This window comes from Schistocerca serialis, chromosome 9, assembly GCF_023864345.2.
Source record: "Schistocerca serialis cubense isolate TAMUIC-IGC-003099 chromosome 9, iqSchSeri2.2, whole genome shotgun sequence".
Lineage (NCBI taxonomy): Eukaryota > Metazoa > Arthropoda > Insecta > Orthoptera > Acrididae > Schistocerca > Schistocerca serialis.
Genome location: NC_064646.1, coordinates 65140102 through 65164774, shown reverse-complemented (window position 1 = coordinate 65164774; position 24673 = coordinate 65140102). Strand labels below are relative to the sequence as shown.

Here is a 24673-nt window from a genome sequence, read left to right as displayed (position 1 = left end):
CTATTTTTGATGAGAGGGTACCCACACATGGCAGGAAGGCCATCGATTTAAAGGTTTCTTCATCTTCTTCTGCATTCTTTGTGGCCTCTTTCGGTTTCATTTTTAGTGCCCTCTGTATTTGTTGTGGAGAGTACCCATTGTCTTCAAACACACTTTGTAAGTGGGAAAGTTCATCTTGCAGACTGCTTTCGTCAGAAATAATATGCGCTCTGTGAGTCAAAGTTCAGAGAACACTCATTTTGTGGGCAGGATGGTGGCAGCTATTTGCACGTAAATACAGATCGGTGTGCGTCGGCTTCCTATACACTTCATGTCCCAAAGTGCCATCCTCTCTGCGCCGAACCAAAACATACAAGAATGGAAGGCATCCCTCCTTTTCAATTTCCATTGTGAACTTTATTTGATGGTGGAGGGAGTTCGGATGTCTTAAGAAGTAGTGGAGGGAGTTCGGATGTCTTAAGAAGTATTGCAAGTTGTCTTCAACAAGTCTTGCAAGATTCACAGCATAAAATTATTTTGATTTCTGGTGGTGTAATCATGTTGACAACTAACTCAGGGTAACTACGTACAAAAATAATCAGCTCATAGAAGTGTAGTGAGGGAATATTCAAATGTGTGTGTGAGTTGCGTTTGTGCCAGCACATGCAGGTGAAGCTTTATTCTTTTACAAAAGCCTGATGGGCCGAAAGCTTTATTTGTGACAGTCATTTTGCTGTGCCTATCTGCGACTCAGCATCTCCGATATATGGTGGGTGGCAACTTTCCTTTTCATAATATAGTTAATATACTTAGATGTTCTTCGCCCTACATTGTATAAATTTCTATGTTGATTTTCTGAAGTCTTATTTTAATCGACACATATGGTTTGACTTGCCCCAAAATACAATTCCATACCTTATTACTGACACGAAGTAGTTGTGATATACTACTTTTCTTATGCCCATACTGTAGCATTGTACAATATGCTCATTGAAAATGCTAGGCTATTTAATTTATTTGTAAGGTACTACGTGAGCCGCATGATAGATTTTTATCTTTGTTGCATTCCTACAAATTTCACACAACTAGCTTCCTGCAAATCTTACAGATGTGTCATCTGCAAATAACACTGAGTGACACTTAACCCTTAACTACTATCGACTATTTATTGCATGCTACTGTTTCTCCATGGCAGGGAAAGCTGGGCCATCTGTGCAACATGTGTTATGCGAGACAGATGTCTTCACTTGCAAGATGAGCCTCAGACACCGAAAGAAGAACTCGAAAATCAAAAAACGTGCACCTTTTGCCCTCTCGTCTGAAGAGGAAAACAAGGTATCCATGTCAACAGTGTGGGTTCCGATTTCTTTGGAGTGTTCCAGAAAGGTCTGCGTGAAGTGTTTGCAGGTGGAAATTGACTAAAGTATGATTCAGTGGCACATGAGAACAAGTATTTAGTTTTTACTTGTAATTTTAGAAGTAAAATGGTGGCAAAGTTTCTCCATTCATAGACTTACGGACGGAAATATTCGCTCTACATTGAAAAGTGAGTCGTAAACTGAAAGCTGACTTCGCACACAATTTATCGTAAGTCATGTCGGATTTTTCCACCTAGTTATATTGCCAATTTGTAATATAATCCCTCTGATGAAAATCTGTGTGTGAGTAGAGAGCTAACTATTTGCTGTTATTTTCGTAACTCATAAAATAAAAATACACTCCAGATTTCACTTTGTTTTAATTGTTGAAGTGCTTAAAATACCGCAGTGTTTAAAAAAAAATCAAGTTTTTACAAAAGCCACCTCTAAGAAGTGTAATGAATGGCTGGAAGTCAAGAAACTATGTATATTCAGCAAAATTCTGGTTTGATATATAAAATAGAAAAAATGCGGTCTGCGAGATCCCTCCATAGTAATTGTGTTCCTGTGAATGACCATAGTAGTTAAGGGTTAATATTAAGTGGTAGTTTGTCAATGTAAAACAAACAGAATAGGACCTAAGACAGAACCTTGGGATACTCTTAGTGAAATGATGGGGACATTTTGAAATACAAGTTCCTCTCCATGTTGATATAACCACTCTGTCTTCAGTTGGGTGTAGGACTTGAACCATTCTAACAGAATGACCCGAATATCATAATTTTCCACGTTACAATATAAGAAGGTGTCCACACTTCAAAGGCCATTGATAGGTCACAAAAAAATCCTGTGGCATGCAGCGAGTTGTCTAGAGACGAGATAATTTTACCTACAATATGGTTTATAGCAGATGATGTGATTTTGCCTTTTTGAAATCCATACTGATTTTTTGAGATTTTAAAATTTTCTATGAAATTTTGAATGTGTATGGTGACCACCTTTTCAAACATTGATAGTGATGTTCTTTTATGCTTCTTTTCAATAGTGGCTAGACTACTGCATAGTTTAGTGTGTCTGGATAATGGCCTTCTTGAAGGAACTGATTAACTATTGCAGATAGTTGCTGTGCAATTATTTTAGAGACTGTTTGTAATGCTTTTGTTGTTATCCCATCCAATCCTGATGATGTTCTACTCTTTATTTGTAGTATCATATTTTCTGTATCTTTTACAATTGTTTTGGTAAATGTACTGAAAAATTCACTTCAAATTGCTCACTGTTAAAGATGTTTACCTTACCTGGGTAATTTTCTACATTGATGTTTGCTCTGTTTATGTTTATAAAGAATTCATTAAATAATTCAGACAATAGCAAAGCAAAAGCTGAAATGCTTAACTCTGTTTTCAACTGTTCCTTTGTGAAGGAAAACCAAAGGAGAATTGCCCCAATTTAATCCTCATATTACCCAAAAGATGAATGAAATAAGTATTACTGTCAGTGGTGTTGAGAAACAGCTGAAATCATTGAAATTGAACAAAGCTCCAGGGCCCAATGGAATCCCTGTCAGATTCTATACTGAATTTGCAGCTGAATAAGCCCCTCTTTACCATAATCTATCAAAGATCCTCTGAACACAAAACCATGCCCAGTTCTTCGAAAAAAAGCACATGTTACATCCTCCTAAAAGAAGGGTAGTAGAAGTGATCCACAAAATTACCATCCAAAACCATTGACAATTTGCTGTAGAATCTTCGAACGTATTCTGAGCTCAAACATAATGAGATATCTGAGCAGAACAACCTGCTTCATGCCAACCAGCATGAATTCCGAAAACATTGATCACGTGAAGCCCAACTCGCACTTTCCTCACATGACATACTGAATGCTTTGGATCAAGGCAGCCACGCAGATGCAGTATTCATGCTTTCCGAGGAAGAGGAGAGCAGTGTTTAACATCCCATCGACAGCGAGGTCATTAGAAGCAGAGCACAAGCTCAAATTGGTGAATGATGGAGAAGGAAATCAGCCGTGCCCTTTCAAAGAAACTATCCCAGCATTTGCCTGAAGCAATCTAGGGAAATCACAGAAAACCTAAATCAGGATGGCCAGACACATGTTTGAACAGCTGTCCACCCAAATAAGAGTCCAGTGTGCTAACTACTGCACCACATCACTTGGTCTTTCAATTTCCAAAAAGCATTTTATTCAGCACCACACCTACAATTACTGCCAGAAGTACGATCATATGGGGTATCAAGTGACATCTGTGACTAGCCTGAGGACCTTTCAGTAGGGAGGAAGCAGCATGTTATCTTGGATAGTGAGTCATCGTCAGAGGTAGAAGTAACTTCTGACGTGTCTCATGAAGGTGCCCTTTTTTTTTTTTTTTTTTTTTTGTGGGGTTTAAGGGCGCTCAACTACTGAGGTCATTAGCGCCCAGTCACAGTTGTTTGAGCACATGGAATCTAGTAAAACTCAAGGGGAGGGGGGGACACCAGAAAGTCCTGACAAAGATGCAGATAAAATAAGTAAAAAAGTTAGATGTCTTTGGACAAGCCAGTCAAAGTTATAAAACGCAGAACACGAGCAGCTGCTCGAGCGTCATCAGCTAAAATATCTGGTAAAGTAGACGGCAGGGACAGGATAACACGAGATTGACTGAAGCGGGGACACGACAATAAAATATGGTGCACTGTTAATGCTTGACCACGAGGGCACTGCGGGGCTGGGTCACCAGAGAGCAGGTAGCGGTGACTAAACCGGCAATGCCCAATCCGCAACCTGGTCAGAAGGACCTCTTCTCGCCGAGATGGTCAAGAGGAGGTTGTCCAAGCAGTTGGGAGCGGTTTTACTGCCCGGAGCTTGTTTCCTTGGAGGGATGACCAAGCATCCCACCACAACGACACAAGCCTATTACAAACAACCCCACGAACGTCAGAGGACGGGACATAATGGGAGGCTGGCCGAGGCAGGACTACTGCAGCCTTGGCTGCAGCATCTGCAGCCTCATTCCCAGGCACTCCTACATGTCTGGGAACCCACAGAAAGCTGACAGGAGAACCATTATCAGCGAAAGAATGGAGGGACTGCTGGATCCGTTGAACCAAGGGATGGACCGGATAGGGAGCTCCAAGGCTCTGAAGAGCACTGAGTGAGTCAGAGCAGAGTACATACGATGAATGGCGGTGGCGGCGGGCATACTGAACGGCCTGATGGAGAGCAAAAAGCTCGGCCGTAAAGCTGGAACATTGGTTGAGGAGCCGGTATTTAAAGGTGGCGGCCCCGACGACAAAGGCACAGCCGACACCATCGTCAGTTTTGGAGCCATCGGTGTAAATAAAGGTGTGACCGGCAAGTCAAGCACGAAGTTCGACAAACCGTGAGCAATACACTGCAGCCAGAGTACCCTCCTTCGGGAGTGAGCTGAGGTCGAGATAAATATGAACCGGAGCCTGGAGCCAAGGTGGTGTTGGGCTCTCACCCTCTCTGAAGGTGATAGGGAGGGCAAAATCCAACTGTCGAAGCAGGCGACGGAAGTGGACTCCGGGGGGCAGCAGGGCAGACACATACAACCCATACTGACGGTCGAGAGAATCGGCGAAGAAGGACTGATAAGAGGGGTGGTCGAGCATTGACAACAGCCGGCAGGCATACCGACACAGCAGTACATCGCGCCGGTAGGTCAATGGTAATTCGGCAGCTTCAGCTTAAAGACTCTCGACAGGACTAGTGTAGAAGGCTCCGGTCGCAAGACGTAACCCCTGATGGTGGATGGAGTTGAAACGGCGTAAGAGGGATGGCCGAGCAGACGAGTAGACGAAGCTCCCATAATCCAGCTTCGATCGGACTATGGACCGATACAAGCGAAGCAGGACAGTGCGATCCGCTCCCCAAGATGAACCACTAAGAACTCTGAGGACATTAAGGGAACGTGTACAACGGGCCGCCAAATAAGAGACATGCGGAGACCAACAAAGTTTCCTGTCCAATGTGAGCCCTAGAAACTTAGTTGTTTCCACGAATGGGAGAACAACGGGACCGAGATGCAAGGATGGCGGAAGGAACGCTTTATATCGCCAAAAGTTGATACAAACCGTCTTCTCTTCAGAGAACCGGAAGCCATTTGCCACGCTCCATGAGTAGAGGCTGTCTAGACAACGCTGAAGGCAGCGCTCCAGGAGGCATGTTCTCTGGGCACTGCAGTAGATCGTGAAGTCATCGACAAAGAGAGAGCCTGAGAAATTAGGTGGAATGCAATCCACAATTGGATTGATCGCGATGGCAAAAAGGGCTACGCTCAAGACAGAGCCCTGAGGCATTCCGTTCTCCTGGAGGAAGACGTCGGACAATACGGAACCCACACGTACCCTAAACTTTCGATCCGTTAAAAGGAATCAATAAAATGGGGCAGGCGACCGCGTAGGCCCCACCTGTGCATAGTGCGGAGGATACCTCCTCTCCAACAGGTATCATAAGCCTTCTCCAAATCGAAGAACACGGCTACCGTTTGGCGCCTTCGCAAAAAGTTGTTCATGATGAATGTCGACAAGGTCACAAGGTGGTCAACAGCGGAGCGGCGGAGACGAAAGCCGCATTGGACATTGGTAAGTAGCCGTCGAGATTCAAGAATCCAAACTAACCGAGCATGAACCATGCGCTCCATCACCTTACAGACACAGCTTGTAAGAGAAATGGGGCGGTAACTAGAAGGAAGGTGTCTATCCTTCCCGGGTTTGGGTATAGGAACAATGACGGCGTCACGCCAACGCATGGGGACCTGACCTTCGGTCCAGACGCGATTGTAGGTACGAAGAAGGAAGCTTTTGCCCGCCGGAGAAAGGTGTGCCAGCATCTGAATGTGAATGGCATCTCGCCCCGGAGCAGAGGACCGGGACAGTGCAAGCGCACGTTCGAGTTCCCGCATAGTAAAGGGGGCATTATAAGTTTCCAGATTCAGCGAGTGGAAGGAAGGTCGCCGAGCCTCTTCTGCCTCTTTCCTGGGAAGGAAGGCAGGGTGGTAATGGGCGGAGCTTGAAACCTCCGCGAAAAACCGGCCGAAGGCGTTGGAGACAGCCACAGGATCAACAAGGACCTCATTACCTGAGGTCAGGCCAGGTACCGAGGAGTTGGCCTTAATGCCCAACAGCCGGCGCAGGCTACCCCAAACGACAGAAGAGGGAGTAAAACTGTTAAAGGAGCTGGTGAAAGAGGTCCAACAAGCTTTTTTGCTGTCTTTGATGACTCTACGGCATTGTGCTCGGAGTCGTTTGTATCCAATACAATTCGCCAATGTAGGATGGCGGCGAAAGGTGCGTAAAGCACGTCGTCGAGCACGGATAGCGTCTCGACAAGCCTCATTCCACCAGGGGACGGAAACGCGACGTGAAGAAGAGGTAGTACGAGGAATGGAACGTTCGGCAGCATTGATGATAACAGCCGTGAGGTATTCGACCTGACTGTCACAACTGAGAAAATCGTGGTCCGGAAAGGTCGCCAGGGAGGTGTATAGTCCTCAGTCAGCTTTCGGTATGTTCCAGCTCGAAGGACGTGGGGATGGGGTGTGGTGCAGGAGACGAACGACACAGGGGAAGTGGTCGGTCGAATAGGTGTCAGAAAGGACATACCACTCGAACCGACGGGCAAGAGTGGTAGAACAGATCCAGAGGTCCAAGTGGGAGTAGGTATGAGTAGAGTCCGAGAGGAAAGTCGGAGAAACAGTATTGAGACAGACAAGATTGAGATGGTTGAAGACATCCGCCAAGAGTGAGCCTCTTTGACAGGATGCAGGAGAGCCGCAAAGGGGATGATGGGCATTGAAGTCGCCAAACAATAAAAATGGTGGAGGAAGCTGAACAATCAGGTGCATCATGTCAGCCCGACTAACTGCGGATGACGATGGAGTGTAGATGGTACAAACTGAAAAAGTAAAAGCAGAAAGAGTAATACGGGCAGTTATTGCTTGGAGTGGGGAGGTCAATGGGACGGGATGGTAATAGACATCGTCCTGAACGAGCAACATGACCCCACCATGAGCTGGGGTACCATCCACAGGGGTGAGGTCATACCACTCCGAGGTATAGTGGGTAAAGGCAATACGGTCAGTCGGGCACAACTTGGTTACCTGAAGACCAAGGACGAGCGGACAGTGCAGGCGGAGGAGCAGTTGTAATTCCTCCCGATTAGATCGAATACCTCTTATGTTCCAATGTAACAAGGCCATCGCTAGTCAAAAAGAGGGAGAACGAGACGGGGGAAGAGCTGGTCACCTCGACGGCCGCGGAGAGCCAGGTTTCGAGGGAACAATGCTACAACCGGCGGATCCTGTTCCATCAAGTCGTCGCCAGCTGCGGCCGCTTTCCCGGGTGGCGTAGGAGGGGCAGCATCATTTGCCGACGAGAGGCCAGCTGAGCACCTGGCAGCAGAGTGTCCCGGCAAAACTGAGGACGGCCGGAAGCAGCGACTCACGGATGGAGCGTCAGACGAAACGCGCCGGGGTGGAGAGGGGGACAGAGACTTCTTCTTGGAGGCCTTCTTGGAAGTCCGAGGAGGCACAGGCATGGTGGGCTGGACCCGAAGAAGGTCCTCATGTGCGGGGTCTGTTTTGGAACGCCGGACCTCAGAAGCTGGGGTCTGGAACGTTTCCCCGATGGACGCCTGAGAAGAGGATTGCTTCTCAGGCCGCGAGGGGGGGGGGGGGGGGGAGGTGGAAGGGTGGCCCCTGGGGCAGAGGGGGCGGGGGCCGTGGGGGAGGAGTATTTGGAAGGGAGGGATTTGGGAGGCGGAGGCATAGACCCCGGATGGGGGGAGGAGTTGGAGGGGGGGACAGGATAGGGGTGAGGATACCGTGGAAGGAGTGGACACGACTGAGGCAAACGAAGTGGTCAACGTCACAGGATGCAGGCGGTCATACTTCTTCCTGGCCTCAGAATAAGAGAGACGATCCAAAGTTTTGAGTTCTTGAATCTTCTTCTCCTTCTGATACGCGGGGCAGTCTAAGGATCTAGGCGAGTGGATGCCAGGACAATTAACGCACCGAGGTGGTGGTGTGCATGTATGTTCCTCACGAAGAGGACGTCCACAATCGCCACAAAGGGGCTCGGCCTCACACCGTGACGACATGTGCCCAAAGTGCAAACACCGAAAACAGCGCATAGGAGGCGGGACGTAAGGTCGCACGTCGCACCGGTAGCACATCACCTTTACCTGCTCCGGGAGAACGTCCCCCTCGAAGGCGAGGATAAAGGCCCCGGTGTCGATGCGATGGTCTTTGGTGCCGCACTGGACTCGCCAGACGAAATGCACGCCTCGGCGCTCCAGGTTGGCCCTGAGCTCCTCATCAGATTGCAGCAGGAGGTCCCAATGAAAAATAACCCCCTGCGTCCTATTCAGTGCCGGATGCGGGACAATGGACACTGGGATGTCCCCTAGGCGGTCGCACGCCTGGAGCGCCGCCGACTGAGTGGCGGAGGTGGTCTTTATAAGAACGGACCCCGAACGCATTTTACTGAGAGCCTCTATTTCCCCGAAGATGTCCTCGATGTGCTGGACAAAGAACATGGGCTTGGAGATGGCGAATGTCCCCCCATCGGTTCGAGAACAGACCAAGTAGCGGGGGAAGTACTTCGCCCCAAGCCGGCAGGCCTGTCCCTCCTCCCAGGGAGTGGCCAAGGGGGAAAGGGCAGGAGAACCAGAACCAGAGACAGTACCTTTCCTTTTGAAAGACTCGGCCGCAGAGCAACCAGATACATGTTGACGTTTCATCTGCGAAACGTCCGCCCCAGTACCACCCACTCCGACCAGGGGCTCTCCCCACGGGCGCCACCCAGCCTCAGCAAGGGCCACCTGGCAGGATGACCGTTGCCGGGAGTCCTGATGCCCCAAGGAGACGGGCATCTACTCCTTGGCCGACATGGGGAGGGTGCAGCTCAGGTATCGGCAGTACGATCCCTGTGTTGTCAGGGGGCTACAACTTAGAGGGTACATGACAACCCCACCACAACGGGCTGGCTACCGTGCTGGATTTCGGGTGCCATGGAAAGTCCATCATGATCGTAGGTGCAGGTGGGGACGCACTATGGGCATAACTTGTACAACCTATCAGGCGTTTAGGCCCAATTTGAGGAATAGTGGGTATGGTGACAACGCGGTTACAATGCTGAGTGCCAAGGTCTTAGTGCACTGAGGACCAGTGGTACACCACGTAAGGCATCCTTCCCCAAAAGGCTCGTACTTCTGTAGAATTTTGCAAAATGGAGATCAAACCCCAAGGGGGACCATTACATGGAAGGCCATAACGGTTGAAACTCCTTTTAGTCGCCTCTTACGACAGGCAGGAATACTTCGGGCCTATTCTTACCCCAGACCCGCAGGGGGATGTAGGTGTCTTGAGAGGCTTGCCGTTTACGTATATTAATGACCTTGCAGACAATACTAAAAGTAATCTGAAACTTTTTGCAGATGATACAGTTCTCTATAATGAAGTACTGTCTGAAAGAAGCTGCATAAATATTCAGTCAGATCTGGATAAGATTTCAAAGTGGTGCAAAGATTGGCAACTGGCTTTAAATGTTCAGAAATGTAAAATTTTGCACTTCACAAAATAAAAAATTAAGTATCTTATGACCATAATACCAATGCATCACTGTTGGAATTGGCCAACTCTTACAAATATCTGGTGTAACACTTTTTAATGGATATGAAATGGAATGATCACATAGATTCAGTGGTAGTTAAAATAGGTGACATACTTCAGTTTATCTGTAGAATACTGGGGAAGTGCAGTCAGTCAACAAACGAGTCTTAAAAATCACTTGTGCAACTGGTTTTACTACATTGCTCAAGTGTGTCTGACCCATACCAAATAGAACCAACAGGGGAAAATGAATGTATACAGAGAAGGGCAGCACAAATCATCATCAGGCTTGTTTGATCCACGAGAGAGTGTCAGAGAGCTACTGAAGGAACTGAACTGAAAGACTAAGATAGATGTAAACTATCCAGATAAAGTCCATTAAAGTTTCAGGAACTGGTTTTAAATGATGACTCTAGGAATAAACTACAACCCCCTCCATATCACTTGCATAGGGATTGTGAGGACAAGATTAGAATAATTGCAGCATGAATGAAGGCATTCAAACCACCATTCTTCCCTTGCTCCATAATGAATGGAATGAGAAGAAACCGTAATAACTGGTACAATGGGATGTACACTTTGCCATGCATTTCACAGTAGTTTGCAAAGGACAGATGTAGATGTCGATGTAGATATTGAGGGCCTTTGAAAGCTCAGTTCCTCTGTGCTTGTTTCTCACCCCTGGTGTGCCTAGGGATAGGAATGAATGACTTTATAAGTTTCTGTATTTATCTCTACCCATTGAGACTGCTGAGTCACCATGAATATTATTGTGGGTTAATTTGACTTGTTTCATCTGTGAAACATCTACCCCGATACCACCTACTCGGATCATGGGCTCCCCCCAGGGTACCACATAGCAGCACCAAAAGTTGTCCAGCATGAAGGCCACTGACTGGAGTCCAGTAATCTCCAATGTGATAGCCACTACTCCTTGACATGCATCGGGAGCTAACACACTGGCACCAGGACTGCTCTGTGTTTTCACAGGGTTTTATAAAGAGGGTAGATGATGATCCAAACACTATTGACTAGCTATCACATTAGTTCTAACCCTCTCGCAGGCACAGTGTGTGGTTGCATGGCATACTTTGTACACATTTAAGAATCGCTGTCTATAAGTGCTAATTATCTCAGACAAATGCCTCATGGTGGGAATGTGCTGCTAGATCAGAATCTGGGTCTTTTCTTGCACAGATTGTAAATTTTTTTTCTCTCCTAATTCACTGGTTATTTTATCCCAAATGTATAACAATGGAATGAAACACAAAAATGTTATTTGTGGCTGGCGCACTTTATAGATACGCATTTGTGTTTGCCTGATTATTGAGAGTAGAGGATCTTTTAAACCATAGTTAAACTAGTTTTTTATAAGGTAAGCTTCCCAACTGGTTCAAATAACAGCAAAAATTTAGAAAAATTGAGGTCAATCCTAAAACGGAACCAAAATTACTTCCACCCATGATGAAAATTATAAGGAGAAAGGTGTAAACAAAGAAAGAACAACCTAGAGAAATAATATGGCCATCCTCAAGAACTGTCAAAATGTGTTTGAAGGTACATGAAGTAATGACAGTCTAAGATGGGAGATTGCATCGCAAGAAAAGACGGTGGTGCTGCAATAGCTTGCAGACCTGCATTCGCTAGCCACAATCACAAAACACTCAAGTCCTCTGAAGGGCAGACTAGATGTAAGACATTTATTTTGTGACTTTTTGTCATGCCACAATGCGTTATTAAGTGAAAGTATGCAAAGTATGATAGCAATCCAGTCTGCAGGTGATGTGGCCCTAAAACACTCAATATTTATTGCATAATACTGAACACTGTATAATAATATTGACCATCAGAGTGGTATTGATGGTATGCACAATATATTGAAGGAAACTGCCTGGGTTTTAAAAATAATGAAGCTCACTCTATATACTGTACTGCACAAGGATAGTACTGCTCAATAGACAGCAGTTCCTGCCAAGACCAAGATAAATTCAATTTGTTCCGAATGAATTACTGCAAACAATTGAAATAAGTAAATGTTAAGACAGGGAGTTTGCTGGAAGGTGTATATTTAAGCACCATGCAGTACTCTGAGAAATGAAATTCCAATTATTTAGGAACGGTCAAATACCTTGTTCTCTGCAATAGCAGATGCAACTAAAATTATGGTGTCATTCAAGACAAGAAGCAGAAATTTTTGTTTTACTTTTAGCAGTTACTAGAACCAGCAAATTAAAATCAGGTTCTCTGTGACCATAGATGGTTCTTCCTTTTGTTTTTCATTGCAACAGTTGTCACATCAGTGACATACAGTGTAAGGTTTCAATATCTATTCAGTAAAACATTGTTTTATTTCATTTGCAACAGCTGTTACAGTACAGAAATCTACAGGAGACTGCACATGTACTCTATAAATTGTTCAGTTCACTTGTTTAATTTATAAATAATTATTGGGGTTTAAGCCTATGAGCCTACCCTGCAGCGAATACTGAATGTTTACTGGAAGCTTTTCACACTTATTTGGCCCATTCTGCATAACTTGTTAGTGTTTTGCAAGGCAAACCACTCAACTGCAATACATGTGAGTTCCACATCATCAAGCACCGTGATGTTCACTAAGGCAGAGATCTTATCTATGGGTGTAAATATTGTGCATTAATATTGTGCCTCTTTTAGCCTCGCACTTCCGCAGAACACTTCAATACAATATTATTGTCCAATAAATATTGGGCATGTGACGGCCCCATAAAAATAATGAAAGATTATAAAGTACAGAACTGAGTTTTTCGGTTGCCTTATCCACATAGTAGTGCCACCTCAAGTATACAAAGGTCATTGTCAATATCCACTTTTACAAATGGATGTTAGTGTTGCACAAAATACTCCAAAAATTGCTGCAGAAACATGCATGCATATAGCTGAAGGTCACAATGCATGGAAAAGTCATGGAGGCCATTATGTAGCAGTGAGAACAAATGAGCAATGAACACAGAATTTCTTCTACTTTTATAAAACTGTTGTTGCTTTCTAACAGTAAAATTATTTTACTGGCTATGGTACACTGTATGGTTTTTGCATTATTTACATGCCTGATGGGATATTTTGTAACAAGCCAAAATACAGATCATTTAGTTTAACAACGGAACTAATTGTTTCTTGTATGCTACATGCGGAACTAATTGTTTCTTGTATGCTACATGAACTACTAATGTCAAACTAATTCTTGAATGGAATAGGTATTAGCAGCCAACTGTTCAGCAAGAATTTATTCTGCTACCCAGGTAAATAAATATTTGGTACCTGAACTAAGGAAGACGTAACAATCTTACAATTATCTCAGCTTTATCAAATAAAAAGGAAGGGGAAGGGGAGATCACTGTTATGGATATGGGACATATTGTACCTAACTATATAACACTATATTTGCAGCTCCCAGACACCCAGCTAATTTTGAAGGAAAATAATTTACATTAGACTGATCCAAGAAACTATACAAAGTAAGGCTACTTGTTAATAATATCAATGCAAGCTGTTAATTTTAAGAAGGGGTATATAAGGGATCTAGATTATTTTTGACTATTTTCAACAATAATCAATCCATCCTAGGTATATTTTCTTAGACATTCCAGTCTTCAACACCAACCAGTCAATGACAATTACCACGGATTTATTTTTGGAGGTCAAAACATATCAGTGTCCAAAGCTATTACCACGGATTTATTTTTGGAGGTCAAAACATATCAGTGTCCAAAGCTAATCACATTATAAATCCCTATTTTGTAAATTTATTTCTGTGAATCTTGGCTCCAGTCTCTGTTCAGTGTCAATGTAAGAACTCTTTTTCTTCTAGGTACAGATCCAATAGAAATTACAAGTGTGAACAAATGACAAGAATCAAGAATTTGACATGCCAAAGAGGACACTGTTACAAAGCGACAAAAGTTCAAAATTGACTAACTTTGGTCTTTTCACTGTACCAACTGAGGATGAAGAACCATTCTAGCCCCCATGGCTTTTATCGACAGCACAAGTGCACTATACATCATCATCATCATCATTTAAGACTGATTATGCCTTTCAGCGTTCAGTCTGGAGCATAGCCCCCCTTATACAGTTCCTCCATGATCCCCTATTCAGTGCTAACATTGGTGCCTCTTCTGATGTTAAACCTATTACTTCAAAATCATTCTTAACCGAATCCTGGTACCTTCTCCTCGGTCTGCCCCGACTCCTCCTACTCTCTACTGCTGAATCCATGAGTCTCTTGGGTAACCTTGCTTCTCCCATGCGTGTAACATGACCCCACCATCTAAGCCTGTTCGCCCTGACTGCTACATCTATACAGTTCATTCCAAGTTTTTCTTTGATTTCCTCATTGTGGACACCCTCCTGCCATTGTTCCCATCTACTAGTACCTGCAATCATCCTTGCTACTTTCATATCCGTAACCTCAACCTTGTTGATAAGGTAACCTGAATCCACCCAGCTTTCGCTCCCATACAACAAAGTTGGTCGAAAGATTGAACGGCGCACAGATAACTTAGTCTTGGTACTGACTTCCTTCTTGCAGAAGAGAATAGATCGTAGCTGGGCGCTCACTGCATTAGCTTTGCTACACTTCGCTTCCAGTTCTTTCACTATGTTGCCATCCTGTGAGAATATGCATCTTAAGTACTTGAAACCGTCCACCTGTTCTAACTTTGTTCCTCCTATTTGGCAACTAATCCGTTTATATTTCTTTCCCACTGACATTACTTTCGTTTTGGGGATGCTAATCTTCATACCATAGTCCTTACATTTCTGATCTAGCTCTGAAATATTACTTTGCAAACTTTCAATCGAATCTGCCATCACAACTAAGTCATCCGCATATGCAAGACTGCTTATTTTGTGTTCACATATCTTAATCTCACCCAGCCAGTCTATTGTTTTCAACATATGATCCATAAATAATATGAACAACAGTGGAGACAGGTTGCAGCCTTGTCTTACCCCTGAAACTACTCTGAACCATGAACTCTATTTACCGTCAACTCTAACTGCTGCCTGACTATCTATGTAAAGACCTTTAATTGCTTGCAAAAGTTTGCCTCCTCTTCCATAATCTTGTAGAACAGACAATAACTTCCTCCTAGGAACCCAGTCATATGCCTTTTCTAGATCTATAAAGCATAGATACAATTCCCTGTTCCATTCATAACACTTCTCCATTATTTGCCGTAAGCTAAAGATCTGGTCCTGACAACCTCTAAGAGGCCTAAACCCACACTGATTTTCATCCAATTGGTCCTCAACTAATACTCGCACTTTCCTTTCAACAATACCTGAGAAGATTTTACCCACAACGCTGATTAAAGAGATACCTCTATAGTTGTTACAATCTTTTCTGTTTCCATGTTTAAAGATTGGTGTGATTACTGCTTTTGTCCAGTCTGATGGAACCTGTCCCGACTCCCAGGCCATTTCAATTATCCTGTGTAGCCATTTAAGACCTGACATTCCACTGTATTTGATGAGTTCCGACTTAATTTCATCCACCCCAGCTGCTTTATTGCACTGCAATCTGATTGACCATTTTTTCCACTTCCTCAAATGTGATCCTATTTCCATCATCATTCCTATCCCATTCTACCTCGAAATCTGAAACATTACTGATCGCATTTTCACCTACATTGAGCAACTCTTCAAAATATTCCCTCCATCTGCCCAAGGCATCCACAGGATTCACCAGCAGTTTTCCTGACCTGTCCAAAATACTTGTCATTTCCTTCTTACTTCCCTTTTGAAGACTGCTAATTACACTCCAGAATGGTTTTCCAGCAGTTTGACCCACAGTCTCCAACCTGTTTCCAAAGTCTTCCCACGATTTCTTCTTGGATGCTGCTATTATCTGTTTGGCTTTGTTTCTTTCTTCAACATAACTTTCTCTGTCTACCTGGGTTCTGGTTTGTAGCCATTTTTGATAAGCCTTCTTTTTCCTTTTACAGGCTGCCTTGACTGTGTCATTCCACCAAGCTGTTTGCTTCATCCTACCTTTACACACTACTGTCCCAAGACATTCTTTAGCCACTTCTAGTACTGTGTCCCTGTACCTTGTCCATTCCTTTTCCAATGACTGTAATTGACTACATTCAACTAACTGGTACCTTTCTGAGATCGCTGTTATGTACTTGTGCCTGATTTCCTTATCCTGAAGTTTCTCCACTCTTATCCTCCTACAAATGGACCTGACCTCCTGCACTTTCGGCCTCACAATCCCAATTTCACTGCAGATTAGATAATGATCAGTGTCATCAAAGAATCCCCTGAATACACGTGTGTCCCTCACAGCCTTCCTGAATCCTGATCTGTTATTATATAGTCAATGACAGATCTGGTTCCCCTGCCTTCCCAAGTATACCGGTGAATGTTCTTATGTTTATAAAAGGAGTTTGTGATTACTAAGCCCATACTGGCACAGAAATCCAAGAGTTGTTTCCCGTTCCTGTTGACCTCCATATCCTCTCCAAATTTACCCACAACCTTTTCATACCCTTCTGTTCGATTTCAAATCCTGGCATTCAAATCACCCATGAGCAGAACATTGTCCTTGTCCTTTACTCTAACAACTACATCACTGAGTGCCTCATAAAAACTATCCATCTTATCTTGATCTGTCCCTTCACAATGCGAATATACTGACAATCCTAATTTTCTTGCTAGACACTGTCAAATCTATCCACATCAGTCGTTCGTTTACATACCTTATTGCAACTACGCTGGGTTCCATTTCTTTCCTGATGTAAAGCCCTACACCCCATTGTGCTATTCCTGCTTTGACTCCTGACAGGTAGACCTTGTATTCTCCCACTTCCTCTTCTTTCTCACCCCTTACCCAAATGTCACTAACAGCTAAAACGTCCAGCCCCATCTTACTTGCAGCCTCTGCCAGCTCTACCTTCTTCCCAGAGTAGCCCCCATTGATATTAATAGCTCCCCATCTCATTACCATTTGTTTGCCAAGTCGTATCTTTGGAGTCCCTGGTTTGTCAGTTAGAGGTGGGACTCCGTCACCTCCAAAGGTCCGAGGCATTTTGCTCTGATTGTTACCAGCAATACATGATATATTTGCCCGAGGTATAGGTTAGGTTGAAAGGTGTCCGTTTGGTTGCGAGCTGGTGAAGTCAACAAATGTGATACTAAAAAAACTGGTTGTACTGACAGACAGACTGTAGCTTAGCCCATTTGGGAAAAAATCTCCAACAACATTACATTATTGTCGCCATATTGTTTACAGCGTTTTTCGAATGTTTCCAGTGTCATTGGTCAAACCAGATGATTTATATTTAACATTCCTCTATATCCCGTTTAGTGATTGTTTCCAAACTAGACATTTTCATATCAATAGCATAAAACGATTTAATCTATCTTCAACTAACTGTGAATTAGTGGAACATATTAGTAAATGAATGGAGTTAAGGGAAATGTCGGATTCCACCCATCTGCTTCAACCAATGACATCACCAATATGGTGGAAATGACCATTCACAACTCCCATATTACAAATATGACATCATTACATAAACATGACAACAAACACAAAAATAGATCGAAAAACCATCAAACACATACACCTCCAAAAATATAATGAAACTAACGGGACAAGCGGGGGAAATTGAGGTTTTTGGGTGGGGAGAAACTAGAAATAAGCACACGCCACTAAACCAAATGACACGATAAAATGAAACGATAAAATAAAATGACCACAACCTTCCCAAAATCACCTAAAAACAATATCCACTGGAATCGACCTATCTAAGTCAACAGAAACTACCGACACCAAATCATGAAACTATAACCTACAACCACGTCCACAATCAGTACTACCTCAAAAAACACAAAACAACAGAATTCGAATCGAACACTTCCCTTGATCTATATAGATCAACAAACTACCAATACCAAAACACCCACAACTACAACTACACATTGAAACTGAATACTTCCCTTCACTTATAAAGATCAACACCAACTCACAATACCAATCACAAATACCAACAACAAAACCAACCATGAATCTAAACAGACAAAAAAAAAAAAAAATAAACAAATAAGCTCCGGCACTGCCCTCTAGGTCACACACACACACACACACACACACACACACACACACACACACACACACACACACACACACACACAGAATAAACCACAACCAAATAAAATTCAATACTGTGTTAACTACTAAATGCTGGTACCCCTCCTGACCCAACCCGCTATAAGAAGAAAACCCATCTGAAACTACTACACTACTACCCTCTTCTACATATTCCTGAATCAAATCCACTAACCCCCTTTTTGTTCAACACTCAACAACATTAGAAACACATTCTGAAGACCCAGCCCCTGATACCACAGTCCCCCACACCCATAAACCAACCATAGGCTTACCCCTCGCAAACTTTCTCCTCCCAAACTGCGACTAATCAATCTTTACAACTACCCCAGGCCCAACCAACCCCCCTCTATATTTAATACATTCAGAACAAACCTCACAACAAAAACAATACCAGTCAAGCACCACTCGCTCACTCACACCCACCTAATGCGCACAGAAACTGTGAGAGGATTGATAACAAAAATGATAACTCATCAACACAATCTCACACATGCCCAACCTAGATTTCTCGACCCAGGAACCTTGACGTATGGAGTGCCATACGTTATCCCTCCGACATCTCCACATATAGCTGTCCCTGGTCCAAGAGGTCAGAACTTTGGTAAGCCTCATAGGTTCTCCACCCAACGAACGCTGCACGAATTCTGCCAAAAAACCGAAAAGTTGGAGGAACTTTATAAGCGACAAGGGAGTGTCGCCCCTAAGCTCCCATAACCGAAAACTATTAATCTTCTGGGTCATATCCATACCTGACAAAGACATAACAGTAATAGCCTATAAAGAATTCACATACAGCGAACTGAAAACGACACTACAGTAACTTAGGCATAAAAAAACTACACCATCAACTCACTGCAAAATATTCCACTACAGTCAGCACCACGACAATACCAGTCAATGTCTACCACTCAAATGAACCCAATACTACAACAACATGCAACCCACAAACACCACCAGATAGCACCACAGACCACAGCAAAACACCACCTACAAACACACCACAAGCACAAACTAAACCCACAACACTAACACGAAACCCCCAAACACACCACCAGAGAGCACCATCGACTGCATCAACATGACACCTACAAACACACAACACTCACAAACAAAACCTTGGGCCATCATGATGTCACACACCACAACAGCCTTACGTCACAGGTCAAAGCCAACGGGCGGAATCGAACGCTTTGGTTGACCCAAAGAGTGTTGTTACTGATTTGGCTTGCACAACAAATAAGTTTTCAGAACTACAAATAATTTATTCAGGATATTCAGTAAAACTAACGGAGCTCTAGTTTGTGAAACTTTTAAGCACTTTGGTAAGAACCTTATAGGAAAAATGAAAATCTCTCTATACTGAGACTAATGTCTATCTTATAATAAGGGTAACATTTCTCCTTCTAGTACAGTATCTATGGACATCTTCAGTCTGAGCGGTGATGAATTGTAAGCACAAAATCCAATGAGGCAGTGCACACATAGTGAAGAACTTGTACAAACATGTTTTTCCTAACACAGATGGGTGCAGGAAGATCCTGGTTGACAGTGGCTTATTAGTCGATTTCCTCTAATGAAAACACTTTATGCGAGGACTGCAAAAGTATTTTCATTCACTAAATTCCCTGCCCATATAAAAATTCCAAAGACATGATTAAAAAAACTAACTCAAACAGAGCTGAAAGTTTTTACTCTCTGTATCAATTTTACGAATGTCCGCAGCTTAAAAAATGCTACTGGCTGTTAATGTAAACTACATATATGAGAAAACGTATATAGCGACTATTCTTTGTAATAGTAACAGTCAAAAGGAGGTTTGATATTGTATAGCATTAGCAATGACCGAACCGACTTTTGCGCAAAATTTTCGTAATATGCTGTCCTCTATCACTTTTCCAAACACATTTGGAGATTGTCAGGAATAATAAGAAGCAGAAATGTTTCTATTAAGACTAAGAAAATCTACAAGTGACTTCCAATGCATATGTTCAGAACGAAGGGTAAATACAGTAAACTGAGAGAAAATAATAAATCAGTTGACAATGCTCTGTGCTATCCACGCCCAGAAACAGTTGCTGTCAAAATTTATCCTAATGCCACCTTGGTCGTATGTCAACGCCTCAGTGACCTGCAGACATTTTTTTCTAATAATGAAATACGCAAATACTGCAAAAACCAATTACTAAGGCGTTAACACGTTTCTACATACATTTTTTTCTCCCTGTTACAGTACAGTACAGCCAATACACTGGTTATGGGAGTGAGTTGAAACCTGTTAACATCTACAATACTCACTTCTGGAGTTAATAAAATACAACTTTTAGAGCGAGACTGCACACCATAGCCAGCAACCAAATTGCGCAACTTCCTCACTTTTAATGACTCAATCAGGGAATCACCAATATTCCTATCCGTGAAACGCAAACATCATAAATCAATACACACACACAGTACTCCACTCGCTTTGACAGTAATGTCTATCGTAAAGCACCAAGGATTCTAACCTTCTTGAATAGCAGTATCTATAACTTACGCTGCAGTGTTCTTCTTCGGCTGCCAGTGTAGAAATCTACACAGAATCAGCTAAATGAGAAATCCGTGCAATGCGCACTTCTATTTAAATATAAAAAGGAATTTTCTCTTGTGTGAAACCGCTTGTACAAGATCGTGTGTCGATTTAAAGTCCTATATTCGTGTAATTTACTGTTCGCGTAGCTACTTCTCCGTAATCTTTCATTGATTGTACCAATACCCGTTTCTATTGTGATATATTATGAAATTTCGAACATTCGTGAGTGCCACTATAAACTAGTATTGTTATCGTCAATTATAAGCTTAAATTGAACTACACTCTTTTAAAATTTTTAAGATCAATAGGCCTATCCTCGTTCAGAACAATCTTTCTCTAATTTCATTATACAATTACCTGAGAAATAGGTTATTTTTAGAATTTTCGGATGCTTAGAAAATTATATTTTGGTGAGTTAGTGGTACAGGTGTTTTAGACATGTAATTTAATTCATAGCAAATCAACGTTTGTGTTCACAGTTCAGTCAATGTATACATCACCCCAGAATTTCATTGTATATCAAGGCAAATAAACGTGTGTTTTGAGAATTTTCGGAAGCTACCATTGTCCTTTATATCATCTACCAGCAATTTGTATCAAATTGGGGTTTGTGATTTAGTTACTCTAGCAAATTTTCTAACATTCTGTGTTGCATCTAGTTTTCCCTTAAGGGAGCGGCCGCATTTATTATCTGCATTTATCATAAATTAAATCGGTTTTTGAGTTGCTAACAACCGTAATTAATGCCAAAACGTTTTAGCAAACTAATAATTTTTACCACAGGTTTTTGTGTAGCCTTAATAGAAATCTCGTTCTGTGTATCTACTTTAATTCTCATAGGGAATTAGCTACTTTTCAGGTCTACATATTAAAAGATAGATTAGATTAGATTAGTACTTGTTCCATAGATAATGAATACGACACTTCGTAATGATGTGGAACGTGTCAGGTTAATAAAAGGTGTCTATACAAGATATTACATTACACAAAATATTACATAACACTTAATATTTTTTTGTGAGGGTTGGGAAATTACCCACTTACTATATCCAAAAATTCATCTAATGAGTCGAAGAAATTGCCATTCAGAAATTCTTTTAATTTCCTTTTAAATGCTACATGGCTATCTGTCAGACTTTTGATGCTATTAGGTATGTGACCAAAGACTTTTGTGGCAGCATAATTTACCCCCTTCTGAGCCAAAGTTAGATTTAACCTTGAGTAGTGAAGATCATCCTATCTCCTAGTGTTGTAGCCATGTACACTACTATTACTTTTGAATTCGTTCAGATTGTCAATAACAAATTTCATAAGTGAATATGTATATTGAGAAGCTACAGTGAAGATCCCTTGCTGTTTAACTAAGTGTCTGTAGGATGATCTTGGATGCGCTCCAGCAATTATTCTGATTACTCGCTTTTGTGCAATGAACACTCTTTTACTCAGTGATGAGTTACCCCAGAATATGGTGCCACACGAAAGCAGAGAATAAAAATAGGCGTGATAAGCTAATTCACTGAGATGTATATCGCCAAAATTTGCGATGACCCTAGCTGAACTCAAACGTTTCAGTAGATCTTCAGTGTGTTTTTTCCAGTTCAACCCCTCATCAATGCATACACCTAGAAATTTTGAATATTCTACCTTAGCTACCGACTTCTGATCGAACTCTATATTTATTAATGGTGTCATTCCATTTACTGTGCGGAACTGTATGTACTGTGTTTTGTCAAAGTTTAATGACAGCCCATTTGCAGAGAACCACTTAATGATTTTCTGAAAAACATCTTTTACAATTTCACCAGTTAATTTTTATCTGTTGGGTGTGATAACTATACTTGTATCATCGGCAAAAAGTACCAGCTTTGCATCTTCATGAATATAGAATGGTAAGTCATTAATATATATTAAGAACAGAAGAGGACCCAAGACCGAACCTTGTGGCACCCCATTCATGATTGTTCCCCAGTTTGAAAAATCACCAGTTCTTTGCATATTATGTGAACTGCTTATTTCAAATTTCTGCACTCTTCCAGTTAGGTATGATTTAAACCATTTGAGCAGGTTTAATTTAAAGTCATTTGTTCACTGCCTTGTTATACATTGCACCAGTCAAAATGCAATCCCACTGTGAATGCTGTTCAAAAACATGGGATGAGTTAGTTGACGATCGTAAGCAGCTGGAAATCTCACTGACTACTGTCAAACTATTGACAACTGCTGCAAATCGGTTTGTTGAAAGAGCTCCCATGATTCGTGTACCTGAGATATCTGTACCAGAGGTAACTCAGGTAAGCAGATATGTGGGACTCACTTCATCTGTTCTGGGGAAACCTGTTTTGTCCAGTGTCAAGAGGCAAACGCAAAAGGGTAGGGGTCTATTAATCGATGGCAGTTCAAATGTACAGCGAATAATGGCATCCCTTAGAGAAATGGCAACAAAGGAGAGGAAAGGACACCAGGTGCACTCAGTGTGTATACCTGGGAGCCTCATACAACTTCCTGAAGGGGCTACTCCAGCAGCCATTGAGGGAACAGGATGCAACTGGCTGCAGATTGGGATGCACGTTGGAATAAATGATGCCTGTTGCCTGGGCTCCCAGTCATTCTTGGGTCATTCCAAAGACTGGCAGAGTAGGTTGAAAGGACCAGTCTTGTGCGTAGGGTTTCAGTGAAGCTTACAATTTGCACCATTGTCCCAGAACTGATTGTGGCTCTTTCGTTCTGAGGTAAGTGGAAATACTGAACCAGAGACTTCGAAAGTTCTGTGACAAAGTAGGCTGCGACTTCCTGGATTGTCCCGTGGGGTTGAGAACTACAGGGCCCCCTAAATAGGTCAGGTGTGCACTATCCATCAGAGGCTGCTACTCAGGAAGCTGACTGTGTGTGGGGTTCACACAAAGGTTTTTTAGATTAGGTGACCCTCCATCCAATCCATATAACGATAGCTGTAGGAAACCCAGAATTATCAGTGTAAGATTGAAAAAATGCCTCCCACAGATGAGAGTATTAAGGGGACATGTAATGGAAAATGTAAAATTTTATTTTAAAAATCATTACAGCCATATTTATTAATGTACAAATCTAAAATTTTCCATGTGTAAAGCAAAAGAGCTGTGTTTTAACGGAAAAATATGATAAAATATGTAGGACTAATATTTTGCCAGAAATCTGAATTTTTAATTTTTTTACTGTCTTAATAACTCAGATTCTTATCATGCAATTAATCTCAAATTTTATTGTAGTAACCTGAGAAGATTATAAGACCACTGAACTAAAGTTATTAATTTATGGTTTCATTAACAGAGTCTTCAATTTTGCACAACCAAAATTGACTTTTTTCCTACATACAGTCATCCAAAAATCAGAATGTAATTGCAGGATCTCGTCTTTATTAGTTCCATGGGGGACAGCAACACGTTGGGAAGAGTTCCTGAAAAACTCATAGCATTAGTGCATATACTTTTTGAGAAAAGACTTCTAATAACGTAAAAAATGTAAAACAAAACAAATGAGGTTCAAAGATTTTCTTCTCATACTTCTACATGTAATAAGCTTATCTCAATTTTAAAATCCTCCATACTGATACTCCTCATCCTCCAGGTCTCACTTCTCTCCTATTTGAATCTGCCTGGCCTGTATTTGCCGGTAAGACACTGATCTGTTAGCTTTCTTGACTGTGCTCTCGTCGATGGTGTAAAATGCTTCTGTTGTAAATACACCAGGATCTATGCCAGCTCTATTCAGCACTTCAGCTTTGCCATTGTTGTTAATAAAACTGCATCATAAACACCTATTTTGAGTACTTCAAGTCCACAGAATGTCCTTTTTGAGCATCTAATCCCAATTAAACTATTGTGGCTTTCGTATGCATTTTTTGTCTTTCCATGAAGATACTTCCTCAACAAACCAGAGTTGTCAAGAAATCTGAATGTGGGCTTAATTACATTCGTAACAGGTTCTGGTTATTAGTGTTTTGT

General features: G+C 42.4%; 1 protein-coding gene across 1 annotated transcript in view; it reads right to left on the bottom strand.

Annotated features, from left to right (window-relative positions):
- The window catches only part of LOC126419138 (protein argonaute-2), a 276737-nt gene extending 256141 nt beyond the window's left edge, over nt 1-20596 (bottom strand). The window contains exon 1 of the mRNA XM_050086246.1: nt 20420-20596. The gene's annotated coding sequence lies outside the window, so the exon portion shown is untranslated. The remainder of the gene's footprint in view (nt 1-20419) is intronic.
- Nucleotides 20597-24673: the final 4077 nt, after the last annotated feature.